Here is a 26,497-nt window from a genome sequence, read left to right as displayed (position 1 = left end):
CGTAGCTTCCTCGGACATTGCTCGTATTTTCGGCGATTTGTACCAAACTTCGCGGAGATCGCCCATCCACTTATGCAAAAAAGCTGTCGCTTTTTCCTGGGGCCACGAACAATCGGCTGCCTTCGCCGCTCTTATTGGCCACCTCACCGGCCCGCCAGTGTTGGCTCACTTCAATCCGTCAGCGCCCACAGAAGCACTCACCGTCGCAAGTGGTCATGGGATTGGTGCTGTTCTCGCACAACGTGGGCGCGGTTCCTGTCGCGTCATCGCCTATGCCAGCCGACTCCTCTCTGCGGCCGAACAGAATTATTCCATAACTGAACGTGAGTGCTTAGCCATAGTTTGGGCCATTACGAAGTTCCGCCCTTACTTGTATGGCCGGCCATTCGCAGTAGTCACTGACCACCACGCATTGTGTTGGCGTTCTACACTCAAAACCCTACTGGCCGACTAGAACGTTCGGCCTTGCGCCTTCAGGAGTACAATTTTTCAGTGGTCTATAAGTCTGGCCAGTTGCATCATGATGCGAATTGCCTGTCCCGTCATCCAGTCGACCCGCCAAGCCAACCTGAATGTGACAACGACGCTTGCGTGCTTTCTATTTCTGACTGTTCCAACATTCGCCGTGAGCAACGCCAGGACCCTGAGCCTCGCGAAATTATCAATCGCCTCAGCGCCGATCACCATAACCCTTCCCTTCGTTTGTTTGTTCTCCACGACGGCACCTTATACCGGCACAATATGCGACCTGATGGCCCCAACCTTCTACTAGTAGTCCCTCAGCACCTACGCACAGCCGTCCTTGAACAGCTTTACGACGTTCCCACAGCAGGTCATCTGGGCGTCTCTCGCACATACGACAGTGTGCGCCGTCGGTTCTTTTGGCCAGGCCAATACCGCGCACTCCGCCGCTACGTGGCTGCCTGTGGCCGCTGTCAACGGCGGAAAAAGCCCTCATTTTTTGCCAGCTGGACTTCTGCAGCCGATCGACATCCCCATAGACCCATTTTCTCGAGTGGGTCTGGATTTTTTAGGGCCTTTTCCATTGTCCGCAGCGGGGAACAAATGGATTGCGGTGGCCACTGATAACACCAGACGCTACGCAGTCACAGGAGCAATACCAACCAGTTGTGCAACTGATGTCGCTGCTTTCCTCCTCAACGACGTTATACTTGTCCATGGAGCTCCCCGCCAACTGCTCACCGACCATGGCCGTTGCTTTCTTGCACGTATAGTCGATGAGATCCTACGGTTGTGCAACGTTCGTCATTCTTTCCCGACTGCCTAACATCCACAGACGAACGGGCTTACCGAACGGCTTAACCAGACTCTAACTGACCTGCTGTCAATGTACGTTTCTGATGACCACCGCGACTCGGATATAACACTGCCGTTTGTGACATTTGCATACAATTTGTCGCGTCATGACACTATCGCCTACTCCCCCTTCTATCTTCTATAAGGTCGTGAACCTCTGCTTCCTGTTGACAGCCTCCTTCCTTCTGTTGCCACTGCAAGCTCATATGCTCTTGAAGCCATAGCACGAGCTGATGCTGCCCGCGTTGTTGCTCGCAACCGAATCACAGCCTCCCAGCGCTCCCAGAAACGTCGCTATGATTTCTGTCATCGCAACACCAAGTATTCTTGCGGGTCTCTCGTGCTGCTTTGGACCCCAGCTCGCCGCGTCGACCTCTCGGAAAAACTTTTGCCCCGTTATACAAGACCCTGCCGTATTTTACGACAAGTGACACCAGTGACATACGAAATTGCGCCCTTGCATCCCGCACGCCATACCTCTACACCACGCACCGAGACGGTCCATGTTGCACGCCTAAAGCCGTACTTCACGGACCCCGGTTTGAACGCTAGTACGCACCGGGACGGTGCGTTTCAGTCACCGGGGTAGTCTTACGTTAGGCGATGCATGCGCTGATATGCGCATAAGAAGGAAAAAGAAGAATCTGAGTAGTTTGGGCGAAGACGACGACGTTCGAGCAGTGTCGGTTGGTGCCTGCAGGAAAGGCCTGTTCTGTGAAAGCCATGTCTCCCGTCTCCGCTCTCTGAACCCTCAAGCATAACCGTAACAATATTAATATGCAGAAGACTAAGGTAATGCTGAACAGCCTGGGAAAAGAACAGCAGTGTAAAATAGGTAGCGAAGCTCTGGAAGTGGTAGGCGAATATGCCAACTTAGGAGAGATAGTAACCGCAGATCCGAACCAGGAAAGGTAAATAACTTGGAGAATAAGATTTGGATGGGGCGAATTTGGAAGGTACTCTCCCGAAACCTAAGCCCATCTACGCGCACTAAGCACACATCGCACTCGGTTCTTTTTCTAATTGATTACAAAGAACTAGTTCTTCCACGATGTATACAACCGCCTGGCTCCTCGGATAACTTGGTATTACAACTTAATACACACTCTGCAATAAATAAAGAAGATAATATTACCCATCTCCTCACCCAGTTTCCTTTTAAATATAACATAATGGTTACGTAAACTTGGTATCACGATGGTTGTAATATGTTTCGCATTGACGGTTATATAAACTTCGCCATTAATCGCAATAACCGACGTGGTGGTGGAGTAGCCATCTATATAGATGACAACTTGAATTATGAAGCTTTACCGGATTATTGCCGTATCACCAACGATTATTAAATGCTAACGCTTAGATATATTCTTGAGATCGTGGGTGTTGTTTACCTTTCACCCAATGGCAGGGATGGAGTGTTTCTTGAATTTTTTGACCAATTTCTTGAATACTTTTGCGCGAACAACTTGCGCTTGATTTGTGGTGGTGACTTCAATTTGAATATGCAGGATGACAACGCAAGTGCCCATAATTTTTCGACAAGACTCAATGCAAATGGTTTCACAAATGTTATCACAAAACCCACTCGTCATCACTGTCCATATTTTTCACCCTATTACAAACATTGAAACAGCGGTGTCCTTTACCGGTACGATCACTGCAGATATCAGTGACAATTGCCCTGTTTTTATGTTTTATCTTCCCCCTATGAGCCCCCCGGAGTAGTGCAGTAGTTACGGCTCTCGACTACTGTTCCCAAGGACGCGGAATCGAGACCCGGTCTCGGCGGCCGCTTTTCGTTGGAAGCGAAAAGCTAGGCGCCCGTGTGACGTGCGATATCGGTGCACGTTAAAGACCCCAGGTGGTTTCAACTTCCGGAGTCCTCCACCACAGCGTCTCTCATAGCCTTAGTCGCTTTGGGACGTTAATCCAAACAACCCAAACCCATCCCCCTATAAGATCCAACAAACATCGCCCTGATTTTATTACAATGCAATATATTTCAGACGAGGCTCTTGTACCTTTTGAGCGAGAAATCGGGACATATGACTCGTCCTTTATACTTCTGGAAATAAATGCAAACGACGCCTATACACGTTTTCTTGAAATTTCCGTAAAACTATATGCTGTGCACTTTCCCTTCGGAATATTTCGTCCATCAAAGAAGATAAAAAAGGCCGTCGGTGACCCCAGTTTACCTACGCATGGCAAGGAAGAAAAACAAGGTCTTTCATGCTCTTACAAATGTGCGCACACAGTTCGCGCTCGAACGTTTCAAAGCCTTGATAAATAAATTGAATTCCGAGCTTCGACATGCAAAGATAGCATATTTTCAACATATATGCGCTAATATTACCAAATATAAACCAGAAGCCACTTGGAAAGCCATAGATAGGGTCCTTGGCCTTCGAAATAAGAACGCCGCAACTGAGTAGATATTAGTTAATAATCGTGAACTTTCCGTTCAAGCTCTAGCTGATCACTTCAATCAAGTATTTGTCGACTTCATAATGGTGCATCATAGCCTCCAATATTTACCACCTGAAATAATATCCCTAGTAACAGTTTTGTTTGTCATCCTGTTAGTGAGGTAGAAGTCTCAAGAATATTCATGCAGCTTAACAGTAGTAAAGCTCTTCACATAACTAATTTGCAAATCAAGCTTGTAAAGTATGTATTACCGGATAGTATTCCTGTTCTCAAGCACATTGTTAATTTGATCATCGAGCATGGCGAATTTCCTAACGAAAGGAAAAAATTAGGAGTAACTGTCATAAACAAAAGCGGAGACAGTAAATTACACTAAAATTACAGGCCAACACCTGTTATACCATTATTCTCAAAATGGTTCAAAAAATATCATTATGGTTGGTAAAGTTTTTTCACGAGATCAGGCTTTTTTTCTGATGCCCAGTTTGGTTTTAGAAAGGGGCGCTCGACAAAGCATGCTATGCTGGTTCTCAAAGAGCAGGTCTTAGAGATTATTGAAAATAAGTTGCTTACTCTTGGCCTATTTATTAACTTTTCCAAGGCTCTTGATTCATTGAATCATGATTTATTTATTTATTTTTTAAGACAGATGCATGACCGGTGGAACGGAGAAAGAAGTTGAAATCTGAGACTTCGCGTACCGTAGACGATAAAGAAGTGAAGACGACAAAGCGGACGCAGCTCGAGCTGTCGCTGTGAACGCTGGCCTTCGTAGCTGCTACGTAGGATACATATATTGCTGTGCGGACCATCTAAACCGCTTGATTACACTTGGTGGCGGTGTCACCAATTCCCAACCTGGAGCTCCGCAGTCGCACCTTGCCCGGCTTTACCATCATGACAGGCGTCCCGACCCAGTCTGGCCCGCTTGTTCCCATCGCTACCATCTGTTCAGGACCAGTGCGGCAGCGCGACCCACCCATATTCACCGACACGGACGATACCGACGTCGAGGACTGGCTGACTTCATACGAAGAGCCTGCTGCAGCTGAGGCTCTAGGGGAGCACTTCAGGTGAGGGGTCAAAGGAAGTACCTTTGAAAGACAAACAGAACCACCTATGCAGGCTGCGAGGTTCGAAACTGGGTTTGGGCCCACTGCGGAGGAGGGGCGCGCAGCGGGGTTTACGGATGACAAGGTTAAGCTCATTAACGTCATCTTCTATTTAAGTGATGTCGCCAGCCTGTGGTTCCGAAACTACGAAGCCGATATCCGATATTCCAACCTGGCAGCACTCAAAACTAGTCTCAGGGAGATTTTCGGCCGCCCCGCTGTTCGGAAACTTCGCGCCGAACAACGGTTGGGTTCTCGCGTCCAATAGAAAGGCGAAAATTTCACAAGCTTCATTGATGATGTTGTCGACGTGTGTAAACGTCTTTGATCCATCTATGACTGAAGCACAGAAGATCAAACATGTCCTCAAAGGAAATGAATTGGATGCATTCTACATGCTCGCCGCCGAATCCCCTCAAACTTTGTGACGTCATTGCTTTGTGCCAGAGCTATGACGAGCTCAGCAAACAGCGTCTCATGACGCGCCGTGCCATTTCCTCGGATGAAACACTATCGACACTATTTTTCTGGTACTCCTCAGGATCACCCCCCCCCCCCCCAGGGGCTTTTCCAGCAAATAAAACAGTTTGTGCGAGAAGAGGTGGATCGACAGTTGTCCCTGGTTACTTGGTGGCCCGATACTTCATCTCTGTCGCCTCCTCTACAGCGTGTCATCCAGGAACAAGTTGCCGAGATCCTGCAAAGTACCAACCCACCCCCTGTCTGTCTTACAATACTCCCTCGGCTTCCTTTTCTGTTCTCATGCCTTTGAAATGTGACGCCATCAATGACGCTACAGTAATATACACACCGTCCGTCCGTTGTTCTCATAGCAAATATGTGCTGTTCCCGCATGCCGTGCTAAACATTTCTGGTTTGCCTTTTCCAACGACGTTACTTCGAAGAGAGTCGCTTGGCACTGTCGATATCATTGATCCCGCCGACGCCTCTAGCGTTACTGCAGACCCTACAGTGCATCACATTACCGCCCTCACTCCTCCCACTGGAATCACCGACTCGACCACATCTGATATTTTCGACCGTTCTGTCGACAGAACGACGAGCTCGTTGCCTTGCTTCAACGATTCAGCGCCTCCTTCGACTCTCACCAAAATTCTTTGGGACGTACAACCGCGGTTCGCCATCATATCGACACCGGCCTCCACGCACCAATGCGCCAGCGCCACTACCGAGTCACAGCCGCTGAACGCCGCGTTATCGATGACCAAGTGAGTGACATGCTCGAGCGCGGAGTGATCCAGCCTTCTCACAGCGCGTGGGCGTCACCCGTCGTTCTAGGAAAGAAAAAGGACGACTTCATTCGGTTCTGCGCCGACTACCATCGTCTCAGCAAGATCACTCGGAAGGACGTTTATCCCCTCCCACGCATCGACGACGCCCTTGACTGTTTGCAGGGAGCTTAATATTTTTCTTCGCTGGGCCTCCAGTCTGGAAATTGGCAGGTGCCACTGGCTGAAGCCGACCGCCAGAAAACAGCATTCATAACGCCAGACAGTCTATATAAATTTAATGTCATGCCTTTTGGTTTGTGCAACGCTCCAGCCACATTTTGAGTGCATGATGTACAACATCCTTCCCGGGCTGAAAGGGCAGATATGTCTCTGCTACCTAGATGATGTTGTACTCTTCTCGAAGGCCTTTCCATCTCATCTTCACCTCGAGAGTGTTCTTCGATGTCTGAGCGACGCAGGCTTGCAGCGAAAATTGAAGAAGTGCCGATTTGGTGCTCGACAGCTGGTGATACTCGGCCACGTCATGTCCAAGAACGGAGTTCTGCCGGACCCTGCCAAACTTCGAGCAGAGGCGGAATTTCCCAGGCCCACCTCACTGAAAGAACTGTGCAGCTTTGTAGGGCTTTGCTCGTATTTCTTCCGTTTCGTCAGAAATTTTGCCGAAATTATTGCCCCTTGACCCACCTTCTAGCTGGAAGCCCTGACTTGTTGGCCTGGTCACCTGAATGCGATGAAGCTTTTACTACGCTCCGCCGACTTCTGACATCCACACCGATACTACGCCACTTCGACCACTGCGCTCCTACAGAGCTACACACGGACGCCAGCGGCATCGGTAATGGCGCCGTTCTCGCTCAGCGCAAACCTGGTTTCCCTGAGTACGTCGTAGCTCACGCCAGTCGTTCCCTGACCTGAGCAGAGACCAACTATACAGTAACAGAAAAAGAATGTCTGGCGATTGTTTTGGCCATAACTAAGTTTTTTCCTTATTTATACGGTCGGCTATTCGATGTCATCACCGATCACCATGCTCTGTGCTGGCTGTCGTCCCTAAAAGATCCCCTCCAGTCGCCTTGCCCGCTGGGCTCTCCGTTTACAAAATTATGGCATTCGTGTCCTTCATCGCTCTGGTCGCAAGCACTCCGACGCAGACGCCTTTTCACGTTCCCCTAGGACCTCTGACCCTGAACCACACGCTGTAGCCGGCCTCACTTCTTTCTTCTTTGAAACCATGGATATGGCATCTGAGCAGCGCAAAGATCCCCGGATTGTTTCGCTCATAAACGTTCTGGCCAACCAATCACAGTATCGCCCTTCTTGAACTCTTCGACGTCAAGCCCATCACTTTACTATCCGTGACAACCTCCTTTACCGCGGAAACTATCTCCCTAATGGCCGAAAACGGCTGCTCATTATTCCTCGACATCTCCGATCAGATAGACAGATAGATGGATTTATTGAAAGGAAAAGGCAGAGAGGTTGGCCCGAATAATTCAAATTTGGCCTGCTACTCTGCACTGGGGAAGGGGAAGGAGAGATGAAAGAAGGTCATGATGGGTGACGATGTGGGAGAAGGCATATGAAATATATATACAGACACAGCAGCTTGATTTACAAACGTGAATCAAGTCCGCTGGCGCTAAAATAACGGCAAAGAGCGCGCACTGCCTGGACGCCCTTCCCCTTGTCCTGCCAAGCGCCCAGCAGCAGTTCCTCCGACAGAGGCCTCTTGTCTAAACGCTTCAAGGAAGCAGCTAGCACATTTCTTTCGTTCGCATATTCTGGGCACACCAATAATACATGGTCCACAGTCTCTGGTATGCCACAAGTTAGACATTCCGGTGAGTCCATCTGTTCAATTAAATGTAAGTACTTGCGCGTGAAAGCCACGTTTAAACGAAGTCGATGTATCAAGCATGCCTGATGACCCAGATAGGTTTTATGTGCACAAAAAGACGACACAAATACAAGGGAGACAGACAGGATTTTGTGTCGTCTTTTTGTGCGCATAAAACCTATCTGAGTATGAACCAACTAGCCCCACAACGCATATTGCCTGATGACGCGGAATATCACGCGGAACATAAAATTTAAATGTTCGATCAAGCCTTCTTAGACGGATGTGTCGGGCGTCTGGTTGAGCCCAGTAAGCTGCTGTAGCAATATTCATATAACTCTTTAGAAGACACGTCGTATCCGCTCTTGAAAAAGGCACAGCTGTTTGGAAGCCATTGATGAGAGCGCTTTTCGCTTCAACATCGGCCTGCTCATTCCCATGGAGGCCGCAGTGGGCAGGAATCCATTGAAACATTATCATGTGGCCGATCAGTCATTTGCGCGAGCTATCACGATGATCAACAGTGTACCCATGCTGGATTCCTGAAAACATATACTCGCCTACGTCATCGATACTACTGTAGGGCATGTATCGTTTTATTCGCCAGTACATCCGCTCTTCATTTCATTTCATTTATTTTACCCTCAAGGCCCGAGGGCATTTAGGAGGGAGTGGTAGAATACAATAGATATATATACAGTGCAGTAGATATACAGTTATGTACAGGGTGTTACAATTCTATTCATACAATATTAGCTAACGCGGAACAAAAACGCTGATGATCAATGATGGAAGCAGTAGTTCCGGGAAGATGGTTCCAGTCCTTTGCTGTTCGCGGGGGTAAAGACTCGGCTGCATGTTTAGTTTTAAAAAAAGGAACACCGATTTTATGTGAATGATCAACTCGTGACGAAACATATGCTGGGAGAGGTATAAGATCGCTGCGCAGACTAGGCTTATGAAACATTTTATGAAGTAAACAAAGACGAGCGTACTTTCGAGGGCTAGCAATTGATGTTAACTGTAATGTACGCTTCATAGATGTGCTGGCGGTGCGGTTATAGTTCCAAAGGATGAAACGTGCTGAGTCATTCTGAATTAGTTCGAGGGTGCTGATTAGGTTTTCAGTAAAGAGATCCCAAATGGATGCAGCATATTTCACTGTCAGCATCGCAAGAACCCACTACGCCCTCCAGCTCGCCTGCAGCCTCTCCCGTGTCCACTTCGACCATTTGCACGTGTTGGAATTGATATTTACGGGCCTCTTCCTTGCTCTTCTGCCGGCAACAGTTGTATCATTGTTACCGTCGACCACCTCACCAGATATGCTGAAACTGCCGCTTTACCAGCTGCAACTGCTCGTGACGTCACGTTTCACCCTTTAGAACCTTATCCTGCGTCACGGTGCGCCCCAGGAATTACTTAGTGACCGTGGTCGCGTATTTTTGTCTGATGTCGTAGAAGCCCTTCTTCAGGCGTGCAGTGTTGTTCATCGTACGACGTCTTCCTACCATCTCCCGAGAAATGAAATGGTCGATTTAATTGAACCCTAGGAGACATGATGGCTCTGTATGTTTCATCCACCTACTCAAACTGCGACCGTGTGTTACTATTCATAACCTACGCCTACAATTCTGCTACGCAAGCGACTACCGGTTCATCGCCTTATTTCCTCCTGTCGGCCGCGAACCTTCGTGCACAATGGACACGATATTACCGTCCCGACACCTCCGAATTGACACCCATTTCTCAAGCCGCTGCCTATGCCGAAGGGTGCCGTCAGATCACACGTCAAAGCACAGCTCGAAATTAGTACCACAAGAAAAACAACCGCGCTGGATCCTCATGTCTGCCGTCTGCTTCCAGACTCGTAGACTCGTTGGTAGGGCTATGGGTGCCCTTTTCTAGTTCAGGCCAGTCGGCCAAGTTTCTGCGTCGATACCAGGGACCTTATCGTGGCTTAAGCAAACTTCTCCGGTTAATTATCTTATAGAGCCCATCACGCCATCAACAAATGCCGCCGAAGAGGACGTGAAAGTGTCCACCTTGACCGCTTCAAACCGTACCACGACCTTGCCATCGTGACCTCCGCTTAATCCGCCAGGATGGCGTCTTTCACAGGGGGAGTATTGAAAGACAGAGGCATGACCTGTGGAAAGGAGAAAGAAGAGGAAATCTGAGACGTCGCGCGCCGAAGACGATAAAGAAGTGAAGACGACAAAGACGACGTCGCTGTGAACGCCGACCTTCGTAGCTACTACGTAGGATAAATGTATTGCTGTGCGAACCATCTAAACAGCTTCATTACAGTTTATTTAATACATACTGTTGGCCTCGTTTTGAGGCCGTAATAGGATCGGGTTTACATGCATATGAAAGAGTACGGAAACATAAAAAAAGACACACAGTACAGCAGCAACCTTTTCACTCTTATACAAACGAAAATAATAAATCGCACGTGGTGACAGTGTGTCTATAATTGATCAAAATAGCTTGTCAATGGCAAGACAAATGTTTCAAGTCACACTTGATTTATAATTTCAGGGGGCAACGTATTCCACTCATGGATCATATTTGGAAAAAAAAAATGAAAATTTGAATGTATTACCATGGTATCTGGGTTCGAGTAGACGCTTTGCATGTGTAGCTGTTGTGACATGGCTCAAGTAGATATCTGGTCAAGTTAGGTATTGCGCAAAAGTAGGATAAGAAGCTAGACTCGTGTGTGAATTGTAAGGAGGCCGGCTTTTTGCAGAAGCAGTATGGGTTAGTCATGACGACTATATTTATTGGAGAGAAATCGGGCAGAATTTCGTTGAAGGCTCTCCAATCTATCAATCTGTTTGGTGCAGGGCATCCAGCGGAAGATTCTGTATTCTATCACAGCACGGACAAGTGAAGTGTATGTCAAATGTTTTGTTTCTGCTGAAGCAAGTCGAAGGGAATGTCTTACCGTGTAAAAAATGCGCCTTTCAGTGTGTCACGTGCTTGTTCCATTGTAAATCGGAGTCAATAATCCCGCCAAAATACTTGAAGTGTTCTACATTAGTGAGTGTGTCATGTTTGATTTCGTAAGTGAAATTTAATGGATGTTTCTTTCTAGTGACCGTCATGCAGACAGTCTTTCCAGGTTGGGGGAATCTGCCAATCGTCACACCATTTTGACACGTACTGCAGTGAGTTGTTCAGAGCTATTTTGTCGGCAGGGCTAATAAATTTGTAGATAACGGAGTCGTCTGCAAACATGCGTACTGTTGCGTCGATATTGTTGCTTAGGTTATCGATCTACAAAAAAAAAATTGATTACGTTACTTCCTAATGCGAAATTTGAGCGCAGCTCATTAGCTGTTTCACCTTTTCGATAGATTGAGGCCAATATTTCGAGCAAGACATGTATGTACAATTACAGACAACTTTTTTTTTTAATTTTTCACACGTATTTCTTTAGAAACACTCCGCTAACAGTTCTTGGCTGTCATGAAAGAAGCTTTGTGGTCGGAGAAATGAAGAGAGCAATTGAGTTATCGGAAGGGTGCGGAAGGCAGCGTGTGGGTCAATAGGAACGTTGCACGACGAACAGATAGCAGCGACTGACTGATGCCGCTGAAGCCGCTACCGCTAGCGATTGAAGCGAGTGAGAGTGGGATGCACACGCACCGTGATCCGCTGATAGGAGCCTTGCGCTGCCCAGTGGGCGCCACGAAAACGGTGCTAAAAAGCGCCCCCTACGCGTCTGCTGGGTAGTACAAATCGCCGGCGTCTGCATTCGAATGCATGGAGTTAGTATGGATCCACCGCTTTAATCTCTATTATGTATGAATTACAACCAATTTAAGGCGCCGAAAATTCTTTTAGGGCTGTCGCGACGTAAACAAATGTCTGGCATTATACGGCATGCAGCAATCGGAGGTGAAGACTCGGCGCGCTGCCAGTTGATATAGCCAGGCGAGTGTCGCGCGAATTCTTGGAGCTCTACGAAAGTTCTACACGCAGCTGAGCTGAAGCAAGTGAATCGACGAAACCGCAACACGGATAGACAGCGTAATTAATGCCTCTAAGGTGTAAAAAGTCCTTCCGATGGGCACCATGAGCCGGCCGTGCACGGGCCGTTGGGGTTTGCGTTCAATGTATGCATGTGAGCTGTAAGTTGATCCTAAGGTGTTTTTTGCTTTTTACGGACCGTTTAGCTGATGAGTCACACTCGTAATGTTTGGAAATACAGTCCACGTCTGGAAAGTCCCGCAGAAAGCTGATGCTGGGACTCCAGATACGTTCGAATTACAACGCGGCAGGCGCTTGTGTTCGATCGTTAGGTGCAGATATCAGAAGGCACGCTGACCTCGTTTCACTGCTCAACTGATACATGATTTATGTGCTTGCAGCTCTCGAGCCAGAGTTTTTGCCTGTTGGGGGCAGTGGGGACTTTGCATATCAGAATCAGGCTCTCTGTCAGATCAAGAACGCGCAGTGCATGCCCGAAATGCTATTGTTGGCTGCTTAGTAATTATAAATATCTCCCAAATGATGTTTATTACTGTTTTCTCTTGAAAGTGAATGGCTGCTTTCATCGAGATAGCAAACGTTTTCAGTAAACTCGTTTATCGTCCTCACCTTTCGCTGCTTGACATACGCACGTGCAGCTCTTACTTACACAGCTGCCAAAAACATAACGGACGGTTTCGCTCTCGATCACAAATAAACAGCTGCGCTCTACATATTTCAGATCCGGCGGAGAGGCCAGCTTAGAGCGAACGGCGTTTCTCTAACTAGTGCATGCAAGCACATGACCACCCGTACCAATTGCACCGTAGCACCGTTTCGCGCGGCTTGAAAGAAGGCAGTAGAGTTGAACAATAAAATTGTTAACTTGTCCGTGGCACCCTACGACGCAAGCAAAAAAAGCAGCGGTGACGATGTTTCGGGACGGATAGTACACGGCAAGATCAATGTCGCATGCTTTGGACATTTCGCCAGAAGGCAGCCGCAGCGCTTCTTCTCTTATTTTTTTTTAATATTGGGCTAGCTACTGCGGGTTTATAACGATGTCCATGATACATGACGACTCTTTTCACGCTCACAAAGGGGCAAAAAGAAGCAAGAATCGACGTAGAAAACCTGCGGGATATGCGCTGCAGCATAGGAAGAGCTGCCGTTGTACTACCCAGTAAGGCTTTTCTTGGCTGCCACGAAGCGGCGCCACCCTACGCAAAACTCCAGCGCAAAGTCCCATAGCAAGCCGCGGCGTTTCGGCAACAGCAGAGCACCCTCGCCACCCCGCGTGAAAAGGACAGAGAGGAGCCCCTCCCCCCCCCCCCCCTCTCCTTTCCACGTGTTCTTCGGTTGCTGCGCGCGCTCCGGCCCCCATCGTTCGCCGCTGAGTGCACCCCCCTCCCCCTCTTCCTGCAAGGCTCCGATCGCCGAAGCGCCGGCTAGAACTGGGGGGCTGAAAGGGGGCTGAACTGGTTACGAGGGCGACGAAGCCGACGCCGCCGCGAAACCCAGGAACGGACGCCAAAGAGCTGCGCTCTAAAGGTGTGTTCAGACGGGAGGACCGGAGCGCGGATCATCCGCGCGCGTCATCACTACCCGCGCCTCACGTGACACTCACGTCACTGCTCTGAGCGACGGTGAGAGAGCGGCGTGGCCGTCCGGACGGAGCGGACTGAATATGCGAAGGGCCTTTTTCAGTCCGCGCTGACCGAGCGTCCGCCGCTCACCGAGATTGTTTTTTGCTCTTTCTGCTTTTTCGCTGCTACCTCCGAGTTGCTACGCCCGCGCTTTTCGTCACATATTCAGTTCGAGCGGTGTATTGTTTGTTGTGCATGCGCTGTGTCGTTCGCTCTGTGTTCGCTGCAGTGGATCGTTTTTTGTGCGGTTATGCTTGTGGGTGTGCCAGAGTTATAGCTTTACTCGGTTTCTAGTGCTGATTATGGGTGAAGTAGCAAAAAAAGCGCTCAGTGATCAAGGAACAGTCACGTTTTTAGCGCTCGTAGAGAGCTGCCCACCGATATGAAATATTGAAGATGCTTGAAATAAATGAACGCTTTTTCGCTTCCTCGTCGTCCTCGCACACTTCACGTAGAACAGCCAGAGCAACGAGACGACGGTTTCGCTCGGCGTCCATGTTGAAACTCTCGGTAGAAAGGTTTTCGGCAGCGCGCACGAACAGCGGGGGAGGAGGGTACACGCGGATGGTCCGCTGGCTTCGTGTGAATGCTCGACGGCCGGATCGACGCGTGGTCACGTGGCAGCAGATCCATGCTGACGCGCGCGGCCGTCCGCGCTCCTGTCCTTTCGTCTGAAGCCACCTTAAAAGAAAACGAATTGGGGCAAGCACTGCGCCCTGTGGCACACCAGATAACACTTCTTCCAAATCCGACTGACTGTTTTCTATGTAGACAAATGGACGATGACCATGTAACTAAGCTATCAACCGATTGATGATTGTTGCATTACCACGATAGTGAATCAACTTAACATCAGTTTGGAATGAGATACCCGGTCGAACTCTTGATAAATCAAGAAATACCTTCTCTGTAGGCCCCCTTTTATCGATTGTACTAGCTAGGTCGTAGACCGTTCCTAGCACTTGCGTTTGTCTTAGTAAACCTTTCTGGAAGCCATGCTGATTAGGGAATAATTGAACGGTGGTCTTTAAAATTTAATGTTCTAGGATGTTACAGGCAGTACACGCAAGAGAAATAGGGCGATAGTTAGAAACATTGGCTGGGTTTCCCGATTCATATATCGGGATCACTTTGGCTATTTTCCACATTTCTGGTAGTTCTACAGTTTCTATTGATTTATTGTATATAACCAGCAAGTATTTTCAAATACATTGGTCATAACGTTTCAAGAATGCATTTGGTATATTGTCTGGACCCGTCGATTTCTTTGTGTCAGTGCGGAGTAGGAGGCCAATATTCCTTCTTCAGTTAATGTTATTTCATGAAGTGTATTGCTGTTATCATTACTTTGGGATTCTAGAGCATGGAGGGCGCCATCAGCAAGCGTAAATGCAGGTTTAAAGTAATTTTTAAAGGATGTGGGTGTGTTTGGTCTCACATTCGGAGGAGGTTTACTTTTTTTACTCTTTGAATTAGGATACTGCCAGAATTTATGAGGAGCCGTCTTGATAAATTTAGTTTGACATACTTGGTCGCTTTCACGGCTTGTTTGAGTGCCTGTGAATGGCTGCGGATTTTAACAGCATATCTTGGTAACTGAATTCAACGGTTCAGCTTCCTTAATCGAGCTATTTTGCGTTTCAGATGTATAATTGCTCTTGTTATCCATGGGTTAGGTGTACTGGCTTCGTTTTCTTCTGGATATATTTAGATAAGTAACCTTGCACCATAGTTGCAAACGTCAGCCATAACTGGTTGACAGACACTGTGGCAGTTTGAGAACTGGAACTAAAAGGGGGGTATAAATGTTTCAAGTATGCAGACATCATCCGCTTTGAGCGAGTAAAAAATTGATGCTTTTCGTCTTTGAACGGAAGTTGAGTTGCGTAATGTAACCTTGTGACCTGAAACACCATCTACTGCTTCGCATGAATAATTAGCAAAGTTAACTTTGTCGCTAATAAAGGTAAGGTCAAGAGCACTGGTGCTTGTTTTCGTAGAGCGCGCTGGGTTCCCGGATTACATGAATGAGACCGAAGTTAAAAGTGATATCAAGCAGTCCTTTTGAGCTATGTGTGTCTATGTTACCGTGGCGAAGGATTTCCCAGTTGATGCAAGGAGGTTAAAATCGCCTGTGAAAACATTTTTTGATTCACTTAAGTGATGTTCCATGTAGTCTGTCATCAGGCATAAGAGAGAGAGAAAAATTTATTGCCCACTGGTGTGGGCCGCAAGCCCGGGCCATGCACGGCTTCACAGCACTAAATGTGTGAAAGTCCATGTCACTGCAGCACATCCGCGGCCCGCGTGATGGCGGTCTTCTGCCGATGGGGGTCTGTCGCGCGTAGTAAGGCCTCCCATTCCTCCCAGGTGGATAGCTCCAAGCCCGGCGAGGGAGGATCAGCCGGGCACTGAATCAGTATATGTGTCAGTGTAACGGTGGGATGAAATCACATGGAACAAGATGGGATGAAGGCACCTGGGTGCATACGGGATAGTAGGTAGGACGTGGGGAGGGTTCGGGTCTACAGGCGGCGCCTTAGGATTTGTTGGTGGATAGTAAGGGATGGAGGGGAGGGGTGGAGCTGGCGATCGCCTCGTTAGGCCTGCGTCAGCTGACTGAAGGTATGCATGCGCTCTCTCGAGTCGTCCAGGCCCGAGTCCACTGCCGCCCGGCTTATACGTCCTCGGGCGTGGACATTGGCAGCCTCGTTGCCGGGATTTCCCGAGTGCGCAGGCACCCAGGTCAGCTCCACATGGCGGTATGGTTAAGGAGAAACCAATTCTAGCATGCGGAATGCGGTTTCACGGATCCTGCCTCTGGCGAAATTAAGCAACGCAGTTTTGGAATCAGAAAGAATGTACCGAGCTTAGAGCGTGGGCAATGGCAGCAGCTATTGCAGCCTCTTCTGCTGATTCAGGAGTGGAGGGGGCTGGGAGGGAGATACAGGTTAGTGGGCACCCCGTGCAGTCCACGACCGCCAATGCAAAGCACGTGCCAGCGCAAACCGTGTCCACCCATACGGCGTCCTCCTCAAAATCGTAGTATTGCTGGAGGGCGCGGGCCGTTCTGTGTGCAGTGTGGTAATCGGGGTGTGCGTTGCGTGGGAGCGGTTTTACTACGAGGTGGCGGCGTATAGGTTTAGGGAGGGGGAGAAGACGGAGGTGGTTGGCGGATATTTGGATACGCAGTCTGTAAAATATGTGTCTACTTGTAGAAGTTTTAGTGAGCCGTATGTACTGAGCTCGTCTGTGATCTTCAACGAGCTCGTATATAGTGTTATGGAGTCCTAGTTGTAGGAGTTTTGAGGTTTGTGTATAAGGGGAGAGATGGAGAGCGGTTTTGTATGATTTCCTGAGGAGGGCATCTAAGGTGTCTATTTCCCTACGGTATAGTTTTAGATATGTCTACAAATAGCGGCCCAGTAAGCAGGCGATTATGACTAGCAGCTTACTGGTATCGCTCAAGAGGAAAGTATACAACAGTTGCATCTTGCCTGTACTCACCTATGGGGCTGAAACGTGGAGGCTAACCAAGAGAGTTCACTTAAGTTGAGGACAACCCAGAGGGCTATGGAACGAAAAATGGTAGGGGTAACATTAAGAAATAGAAAGCGTGCAGAGTGGGTCAGAGAAATAACTGAAGTTACCGACATTCTAGTGGAAATTAAGAAGAAGAAATGAACATGGGCAGGACATGTAGGGCGAAGAGAGGATAACCGATGGTTGCTGGGGGTAACAAACTGGATTCCAAGGGAAGGAAAGCGTAGCAGGGGGCGGCAGAAAGTTAGGTGGGTGGATGAGATTAAGAAGTTCGCAGGGGTCAAGTGGATGCAGCTAGCACAGAACCGGGTTAAGTGGAGAAATATGGGAGAGGCCTTCGCCCTGCAGTGGGTATAATCAGACTGATAATGATGATGAAAAAGGCGTAAATGAGGCGGCAAATGTTATCTTCTGTAAGCCCATAGTGTTTGGTGGAGACGCGCGTAACGTTTTGTCGGTGTCTTCAGGTGGCCGATACTTCCTTTTACATAAATTGATGATATCGTTTTATATAAATTATTTTTGTATGGAATTCGAGGAACACCTTTAAGCCTTATTTGATCTTACCTTCGAGACAAGTCAGTCCGTACACATTAATAACACACAGTCCTCTTTTCTATTCATTGTAAGGGGAGTTTCACAGGGTAGTATTTTAGGGCCGTTTCTTTCTAATGTATGTATTAATGACATTGTGACGACTGGGTCGGAGGCTAAATATATTATTTATGCTGATGGTGGTAGCATTCACTTATCTGCCCCAGAAGAAAACAGTCTTGAGGCACAATGTAACGAAATGCTCGAAAATCGGAGTGAAGTTCCGTTGTTGGTTCTTTTCCTATGTGCACCAGGGATGCGCCATCAGAGACGGTAAAATGGTTCAGCGGAGGTTCCTTGTGCAGTGGCGCCCCATCGGAGACGGTATCAACGAAGTCTTGAAGACAGGAGGTCACGAAAATAGCTGAATATTTATACACAGCAAGTATTTACAACATTTACAACAGAGATGCAAGGTGGAACTGGCTAACTGGGAAATATTTCCACCTCGGCATTGCCGACAATGCAGAGCATCTAAACCTATAGCCGAGAACGCCGGACTGGGCTCTCAGGCTCGGTTTTACCCCCTGAGGTCCAGCCCCCTTCAGCTCCCTCTTCAACTTTAAGAGAATTAAACCCTCTCTTTCATTGAAAAAAAAAAAGAAAAGCAAAACTCCTAGGGTCACGTCCTTCCTACATTCCGAGGTACACGTGGCTGTTCACCTGGCCGTTGCAACGTTCAAGTGAATGGGTACCGTTGCTAAAAAAAGAAAAAGAAAAGAGTGGTCCGTGGTTCTGTCACAGCTCGGCTGTCCTCACGAGTGAACCGCTTTTGTTAGTGCCCGCCACCCAATTCCATCGGGCGCTCGCCTGAACGAGCGTCTCACCTGCAACCGCCGGGTCGAGACAGCGCGCTAAACACTGTGTACAACAAGGTGGCCATGCGGGCTAGTTGGCTTGAATCAAGCATAATGCAACCAGCGAACAAAACGGAACACTGGCCGGGTTTACACCTTTTTGGAATAACAGCGCGAAGGACGAGGACGAAGATCAGAAGGACACAAAACACAAAATCTTCGTACTCGTCCTTCGCGCTGTTATTCCAAAATGTATTACCAACTAGCCGGCACTTCAACGCGGGTTTACACCGGCCAGACTGGTAGATGTGTGAATGACCGGGCACGTGAACAGAATAATTCCTTGAAAAGTGTGTCAGACCTAAATAACCTTCCGCGTCATTGTATACAATGTAAGGACTGCGAGCCGGCTTTAGACAAGATTTCCCTACTAGGAAAAGGAAAGAGCAAAGAGGAAAGGGAAATACTGGAAGCCTTTCACATTAGGTTGCAAGGCAGTGATAAGTGCGTTAGCGCTCCATCTCTGTTCCTTACGGATAAAGAATATAGGTTGATAAAAAACAGTGTACGCGTGTAGGCGGAAAAAAGATAAAAGAAGTTTCCCTGTGGCGATGAATTTTGGTTGGGGGGGGGGGTTGTTGGTTAAACGTGTAAGGGGGTCTATCACGTGGGTGTAACGCGCTGATACGCATATGTCGTTTGGCTTCCTGGGTTTGCCACTCTCCAATAAAACTTCAGTTAGTCCAGCGCTGTCCTGTGTACTCCTTCTTCTTGTGTTACGTTTTGTTCGCTCGTTGCATTATGCTTGATGGTGTACAAAAAACAGGGAAATGAAAAGAGCGGTCAGCAGTTCTGTCACGACTCGCCTGTCTTCAGACTCGTCACGAATGCAGTGATATTGTTAGGCGCTCGGCACAGCATTTCCTCAGGTGCCTGCGTGAATGCGTGTTCGCCTGCAACTGCGGGGCTGAAGACGGCGCATGCTAGATGGTGTTCACCACGGCACTGACTGTCACTCAGCTCGTAACGCTCGTCATCCTAAATGGCTTTGCGTGCTTCGCCAGGTGCCCCGCAACAACCTCCTGTCTGCACACCACCTGCGTCCACTCATGCTACGAAAACAAAGAAGAGCTGGGTTGGTAGCCACATACTTTCCCCGACTTCCCGCGCTAATCTGTTGTGCCTGTCGGTCCCTTACAATCGGTTTTCGGGTCAAAGACTAACCGATTGAAAAGTAATCCGGCAAAGACAAAAGTAATTATTTTTCTTCCGAGAAAATAAAATTGTAAGCCTGGCGATCGATACCTCTTCACTGCGATGGAGAAGAAATTTAAGCTCTAAAAGAACATAAGATTCTAGGAGTGACGTTTTCCGATTCATTAACATGGGAGTCGCACATCACCAATATCTGCGCAAAACTGAGTAAAACTACATGGTCCGTACCTCACTGCCGCCCAATACTTTCAGTGCATACTAAACTCCAAATATATCAGGCACTGTTCTTCTCATATATTAACTATTGCAATTCCGTGCGGTTAACGGCAACTAAAGGCAACAATAAGAAGGCTCACGTGTTGCAAAAAAGGATTGTGTGCATTATAGCTAACACTGACTATTTTCTTAACAGAACATTATTTTCCTCAATACAATATATTCACGATACAAAGCATGTATGACTTTCGTATGTTGCATTCATATTGTTAAGGAAAAGTACACAGTGGCAAACGCTAGTTCACTGTTAGATGTACACGACACACCGCACACCACAGAACGAAGTCAGCTGGCTTGAGCGTCGTCTTTTTCCCTACTTCACATCAGCACGTCGTCGTCGTGTCCATACTGTGCTCCATAACAGTACTCCCTGCGCCGAAGAAGCACCGTCCCGGTGCGTCCTACATAGGAGAACTTGAAATATATGGTTTTAGACGGGCGACATGCACGAGTTCTGGATGAGGGGTTGTGGAAGGATTCTTGGGCTGTAAAGGGGCGATCTCATAGGTCACATCGGTGACTTGCCGCAAGACGGAGTAAGGGCCCACGTAACGAGGCAAAAGTTTCTCGCACATACCTACGCGGCGGGCCGGGTGCCAAAGGAGTACGAGGGAATCAGGAGGATAGTGGACGTCTCGGTGATGAAGGTCATAACGACGTTTTTGAGAGCGCTTAGACGCTCCAAGACGCTCTCGAGCAATGTGGCGGGCGGCATCAGCGCGGGCGATGGCATCCGAAGCGTAGCTGCAGGATGAGTCGTCAAGAGGCAGCAAGGTGTCGAATGGGAGTAAAGGGTCACGGCCGAAGAGTAGATAAAAGGGAGAGTATCCGGCGGTATCATGGCGCGAGGAGTTGTAGGCGAACGTGACGAAAGGTAAGGAGACGTCCCAGTCACTATGGTGATCGGACACATACATAGAAAGCATGTCGGTCAGTGTGCGATTAAGGCGCTCAATAAGACCGTTCGTTTGCGGATTGTAGGCCGTGGTGAACTGGTAACGAGTAGCGCATGAGCGGAGAAGGTCATTAACCACTTGAGAGAGGAAACAGCGGCCACGACCTGTGAGCAGTTGACGACGAGCGCCATGAATCAAGATGACATCATGCAGAAGAAAGTCGGCAACGTCGGAGGCGCAGCTGGTGGGGATAGCCCTGGTTACAGCATATCGGGTGGTATAATCAGACGCCACAGCAATCCATTTGTTTCCAAAAGTCGATGTCGGAAAGGGCCCAAGAACATCGAGGCCCACACAAGAAAACGGCTCAGTTGGCACTGGAATTGGTTGCAGGGGCCCACTAGGTTGAAGCGAGGGTGTCTTACGGCGCTGACACAGCTCACAAGCGGCGACGTAGCGACGGAGAGAGCGGTAGAGACCAGGCCAGAAAAATCTGCGTCGCACACTGTCGTACGTGCGTGATACTCCCAAGTGTCCTGCTGTACGAACGTCGTGAAGTTGGGCGAGGACACTAGAGCGAAGATGAGCCTGAACTACCAGTAAAAGGTCCGCGCCATCTGGACGCTTATTGCGTCTGTATAATGTCTCGTTATGGAGTACAAACATGCTGGCGGAAGGATCGGGAATGTTGCGCAGCTGGTCAATACTTGGTTGCAGGGCAGGATCACGACGCTGTTCGGAGCCGATATTGATAATGTCCGAGATGGACAAAACGTAGTCGTCAGCAGTATGGTCGGACAAATCGGGAGGATCTACTCGATGGCGGGATAAGCAGTCAGCGTCTTGGTGTAAGTGGCCGGACTTGTACACTACAGTAAATTCATACTCTTGTATTCTTAAGGCGCAGCGGCCTAAGCGGCCAGTGGGGCCCTTAAGTGAGGACAGCCAACACAAAGCATGATGATCAGTCACTACACATAAGGACCGCCCAAACAAATAAGGGCGGAATTTGGTCAGCGCCCAAACAAGTGCAAGGCATTCCCGCTCTGTAATTGAATAATTGCGCTCAGAGAGAATGACGCGGGAGGAACCATGCTGGGACTGGGCAAGGATAGCACCAATACCATGTTCGCTAGCGTCGGTGCGCTATTCGGTAGGTGCAGAAGGATCGAAGTGCGCCAGAACAGGTGGGGTGGTGAGGGCGGAAATAAGCGTCGTAAAGTCATAGGCTTAGTCACAACCTCATGTGAAAGGTACGTTGTTTTGCAGAAGAGAGGTAAGCGGAAGAGCGATGTCGGCGAAGTTCCGAATGAAGCGGCGGAAGTAGGAACAAAGGCCAAGGAAGCTTCGCACGTCACTTGAGCTACGTGGGGTAGGGAAGTCGCGCACGGCTCGAACTTTGCCAGGGTCGGGCTGCACACCATTTATTTGCGTCAACCAAATGACCCAGGACTTTGATTTGGCGCCGGCCGAAGCTGCATTTTTTGGCGTTCAGTGGAAGGCCGGCGCGGTGGAAAACGTCCATGACCGTAGAAAGTCGATCAAGGTGGGTTGCGAACGTGGAAGAGAAAACGACGACGTCATCCAAATAGCATAAACATGTTGTCCATTTGAAGCCACGGAGGAGTGAGTCCGTCATGCGCTCGAATGTCGCAGGAGCGTTACAGAGTCCAAATGGCATCACCTTGGATTGATAGAGTCCGTCGGGGGTGACAAACGCAGTTTTCTCCCGATCCCGTTCGTCGACAGCAATTTGCCAGTAGCCTGAATGCATGTCGATGGAAGAAAAATAGCTGGCACCATGCAAGCAGTCAAGCGCGTCATCAATTGGCGGAAGAGGGTAAACATCCTTCTTTGTTATTTGATTAATGTGGCGATAGTCGACAAAATCTCCAAACTTTGGACTTTCTTTTTGACCAATACGACAGGAGACGCCCAGGGACTGCAGGAAGGCTCAATAATATTTTGCGCCAGCATCTTGTCAACTTCTTTCTGTATAACATGCCGCTCAGTAAGGGAAACACGATAAGGCCGTCTCTGGATGGGGTTGACGTCACCCGTATTGATTCGATGGGTCACAACGGATGTTTGGCCCAATGGTCGGTCCCCGAAATCAAATATATCACTGTACGACAGCAAAAGGGCGGAGAGAGCTCTGGCTTGGGCATCTGGCAGATCAGCGGCTATCATGCCTGAAAAGAGGTTCGAATGAGAAGAAGCCGATATATGCTGCTCCGACAGATGCTGAGGGGTTAGAGCAGCAACTTCGCAGTCCGCCAAAGGAAACAGATCAGCGAGTGCGATACCATGGGGTAAAACTTGAGTCGAACGGCTGAAGTTCAGTACGGGAAGATAGGAGCGGTTAGCAGTGACAGTCACGACGGTATGAGGGAGAATGACGTTGTGACGGAGAACAAAATCGGTAATTGGGCAAGTGACGTATGTGCCGTCAGGAACTGCGGGGATCGGAGCCAGCGGGACATAAATAGCAGCTTCGGGTGGTAGACGAACAAATTCGGCGGATCGGAGGCGAGGCTTGACATCGGTGTTTTCGGAGCAGTAGGGAAGGTCTAAGCAAAGAAGACCAGTTGAGCAATCAATAAGGGCAGTATGGGCTGTTAAAAAGTCGATGCCGTCGTGAGGGCAGCGGTCGATAACAGTGAAGAGGACAGGGGTAGTGCGACCGGAAATACTCGCGCGCGCAGTGCACAGTCCCACGACGGCAGCGACGCTTCCATCGGCAACACGAACGGCGGATGAAGCGGCGGGTGTGACAAACTTTTTGAGACGGCGGCGAAAGGATGAGCTGAGGACTGAAATTTGGGCACCAGTGTCGATGAGGGCATTAACAGAGGCACCATCCACATAGATGTCTAGAAGGTTGCGGCGATGAGCGAGGGTCAGCAGAGGATTTTCGGGCCGGGTCGTCAATGCAGCGTCACCTCCGGGAGCTGCATTGGTTAGTTTTCTGGATGAGAGCCGGAGAAGTGGGGAGATGAGGAAAGGCGAGATTGGGGCGAGCGGGACCGTCGGGTCTGAGGAGACGGTAAGCGGCTGGACATGCGCGGGACTGGCGAGTTAAAGTCACGAGTGCGCATATCACGGACATAGGTTGGGTGTGGAACATAGTCGGCGCTGCGATCAGAATTAGTAGCGAGGTCGAGGTGGCGGAACCCAACGGCTGCGGCAATGGCGAGAAATGTGGCCGACACGTGAGCAGTTGAAGCAGATGGGTCGGTCATCTGAGCTTCGCCATTCGTCCGGGTTGCGGTAGCGGTAGCGGTACCGCGTCTGAAAGGGCGTGGTAGGAGCCGCAGCAGCTACGACTGGAACGTTAGGTTGGAGTGAGGGCTGTGCAGAAGGTTGGCCGGAGTTGAAGCCCACGTTCGCGTAGAGGCCCACGTTTGCGAACTCCTGGCGAACGACAGATTGGATTAAGGCTATAGTAGCATCCGCTGGCTGAGGAGCGAACGCAACGGGTGTCATAGCTTCTATCTCTCGACGAACAATCCTGGTCAAGTTCGAGGGATGAGATGGCTGCTGTAAGGTTGGACTATCTTCGCACGAGGACGCAGCAGCTGTGTTTGGCAAGCGTTCGAATCAGTGAGTAATACGGCGGTGTTTTGCTTGTTCAAACTGGCGGCAAACTTGGATAACTGAGTCGACCGTCGGACAATCTTTGCAAAGCAACAGATTATAAACATCGTCTGCAATTCCCTTTAATATGTGGCCCACCTTGTCTAATTCGAACATGGCGCTATCCACTTTTCGGCATAGGGCTAGAATGCCTTGAATATAAGACAAATACGATTCCGTCGAATACTGGGCACGGGATGCCAGGTCTTTTTGTGCGCCAAGTTTTCGTCCTATCGGCTTGCCAAATAGGTCTCGAAGCTTCTCCTTGCGCATCTCCCACGATGTGATATCGTCTTCATGCGTCTTGAATCAGACGCGCGCCGTACCTGCCAAATAGAAGATTACGTTGGCGAGCATGAGGGTCGCGTCCCAACGGTTGTGCTTGCTGACCCGCTCGTACATGGCGAGCCAGTCTTCTACGTCGACGTGGTCGGTGCCGCAAAAGGTGCCTGGATCGCGAGGCTGCGTCATGACGACGGTGGGAGCTGATGGTGCCGATGAAGGTGTTGCGTTAGATTGCATTGTGATGGTACCAATCTGGCGGCCACTACGGAGATCCAGGTTTGGCGACTTACGTACTTCCAGCAATGCTCCACCAAATGTTAAGGAAAAGTATACACAGTGGCAAACGTTAGTTCACTGTTAGATGTACACGACACACCGCACACCACAGAACGAAGTCAGCTAGCCTGAGCGTCGTCTTCTTCCCTACTTCACATCAGCACGTCGTCGTCGTTCCATACTGTGCTCCGTAACAATATTATTTATCATCTTCCGCTTGCAGACAGTTTATTACGTCCATCGCATTCTTACAACATAATCAAAATAATCAGTCATACGCAGAACTGATTTGTGGCTAATTCCACGATTCAGCACCAATTACAAACTGCAGTCTTTGAAACATAATCTTCCACATATTATCAATAATTATGATGAATTTAGCAGCCCCAATCTCAACCGATTATGGCAGTATTTTTTAACTCATTAGATTTTAGTGGTTGATACTTCCAGTTATCTTGTTCCAAGAAGCCTTAAATATGAAAATGTACTTCGTTCGAGTACGTTTCTTTTTTAAAAATACTGCCTTATATTGTACCTTTTGATTTTCTTTTTTCCCTTGCATCTATTTTTTTGACTGATTTTATTTCTATTTTTGTTGCAAAAATGTATCCATGTCCTGTTATCATTTATTTTTCACATGCACAAATCTGTGCCACGAATTTGTGTATTATATTATTTTTTCACTGTACTGTACTATGCATGGTAGTACATCAGGCACCTGGGCCTTGTTAAGCTGACATTGTGTAAAGCACAAGTCCATTATCGGCCGGATGTGGGTTGGCCCCTGATTATCACACGCGACAAATAGGTGCAACCGGCTACCGTGTGTGCCACCGCCATTTCGGCGCTCATTTTGAACATTCAAAGGCGCCCTTGTTGACATGGCGTCGGGCACATTTCTATCGCCGCAAAGTTCTCCCAATGTGGAGAGAGTGTATCCAGTCAGCACATTCCGAAGGACAAAGAATTCCTTCTTCACTCAGACTGACTAATTTCTGAACCATAATGGCAACATCAGAGCCAGACCTCTCGCTAGTTTTTGTTTCAAGTACTTCAGTGCACCTGGTGACTGGAACGAAACTGTTGTTAAAAAAGAACGACTCCTTGCAGACGGATACAGTTCTATGAGATGCGGCGGTGGTCTCCGACATTCGAAAGCGCTCTTTTCCGCTGGCGGTGGTTCAAATAGCTCTCGACGGCAATTTCGTTTCTGTTTGATATTGAAGCTAGGACAATGATCCAATGCTTCAGTGGGCTTCCCTCCCGCCGCAATGAAAGAAATTGGAGCTACAGTCTGAAATGGGGCACAATGGCTTCTATGGAAGATTCCTCCTATCCTATGTCCTCGTTTCGACATGAACCGAGAGAAGACACTTCACGTCAGGTGCCCTACAGGACTCGGT

General features: G+C 48.7%; 1 pseudogene; it reads right to left on the bottom strand.

The window, feature by feature from the left end:
* Positions 1-10,041: 10,041 nt before the first annotated feature.
* Positions 10,042-25,055, bottom strand: LOC146171574 (uncharacterized; annotated as a pseudogene).
* Between the last annotated feature and the right edge of the window lie 1,442 nt (positions 25,056-26,497).

The sequence above is a fragment of the Amblyomma maculatum genome, unplaced genomic scaffold, assembly GCF_055883805.1.
Source record: "Amblyomma maculatum isolate TAMU_Amacu unplaced genomic scaffold, ASM5588380v1 scaffold_19, whole genome shotgun sequence".
In the NCBI taxonomy this organism is placed as follows: Eukaryota; Metazoa; Arthropoda; class Arachnida; order Ixodida; family Ixodidae; genus Amblyomma; species Amblyomma maculatum.
The sequence above is the reverse complement of the archived record's forward strand: the minus strand, read 5'-3'. Positions and strand labels throughout refer to the sequence as shown.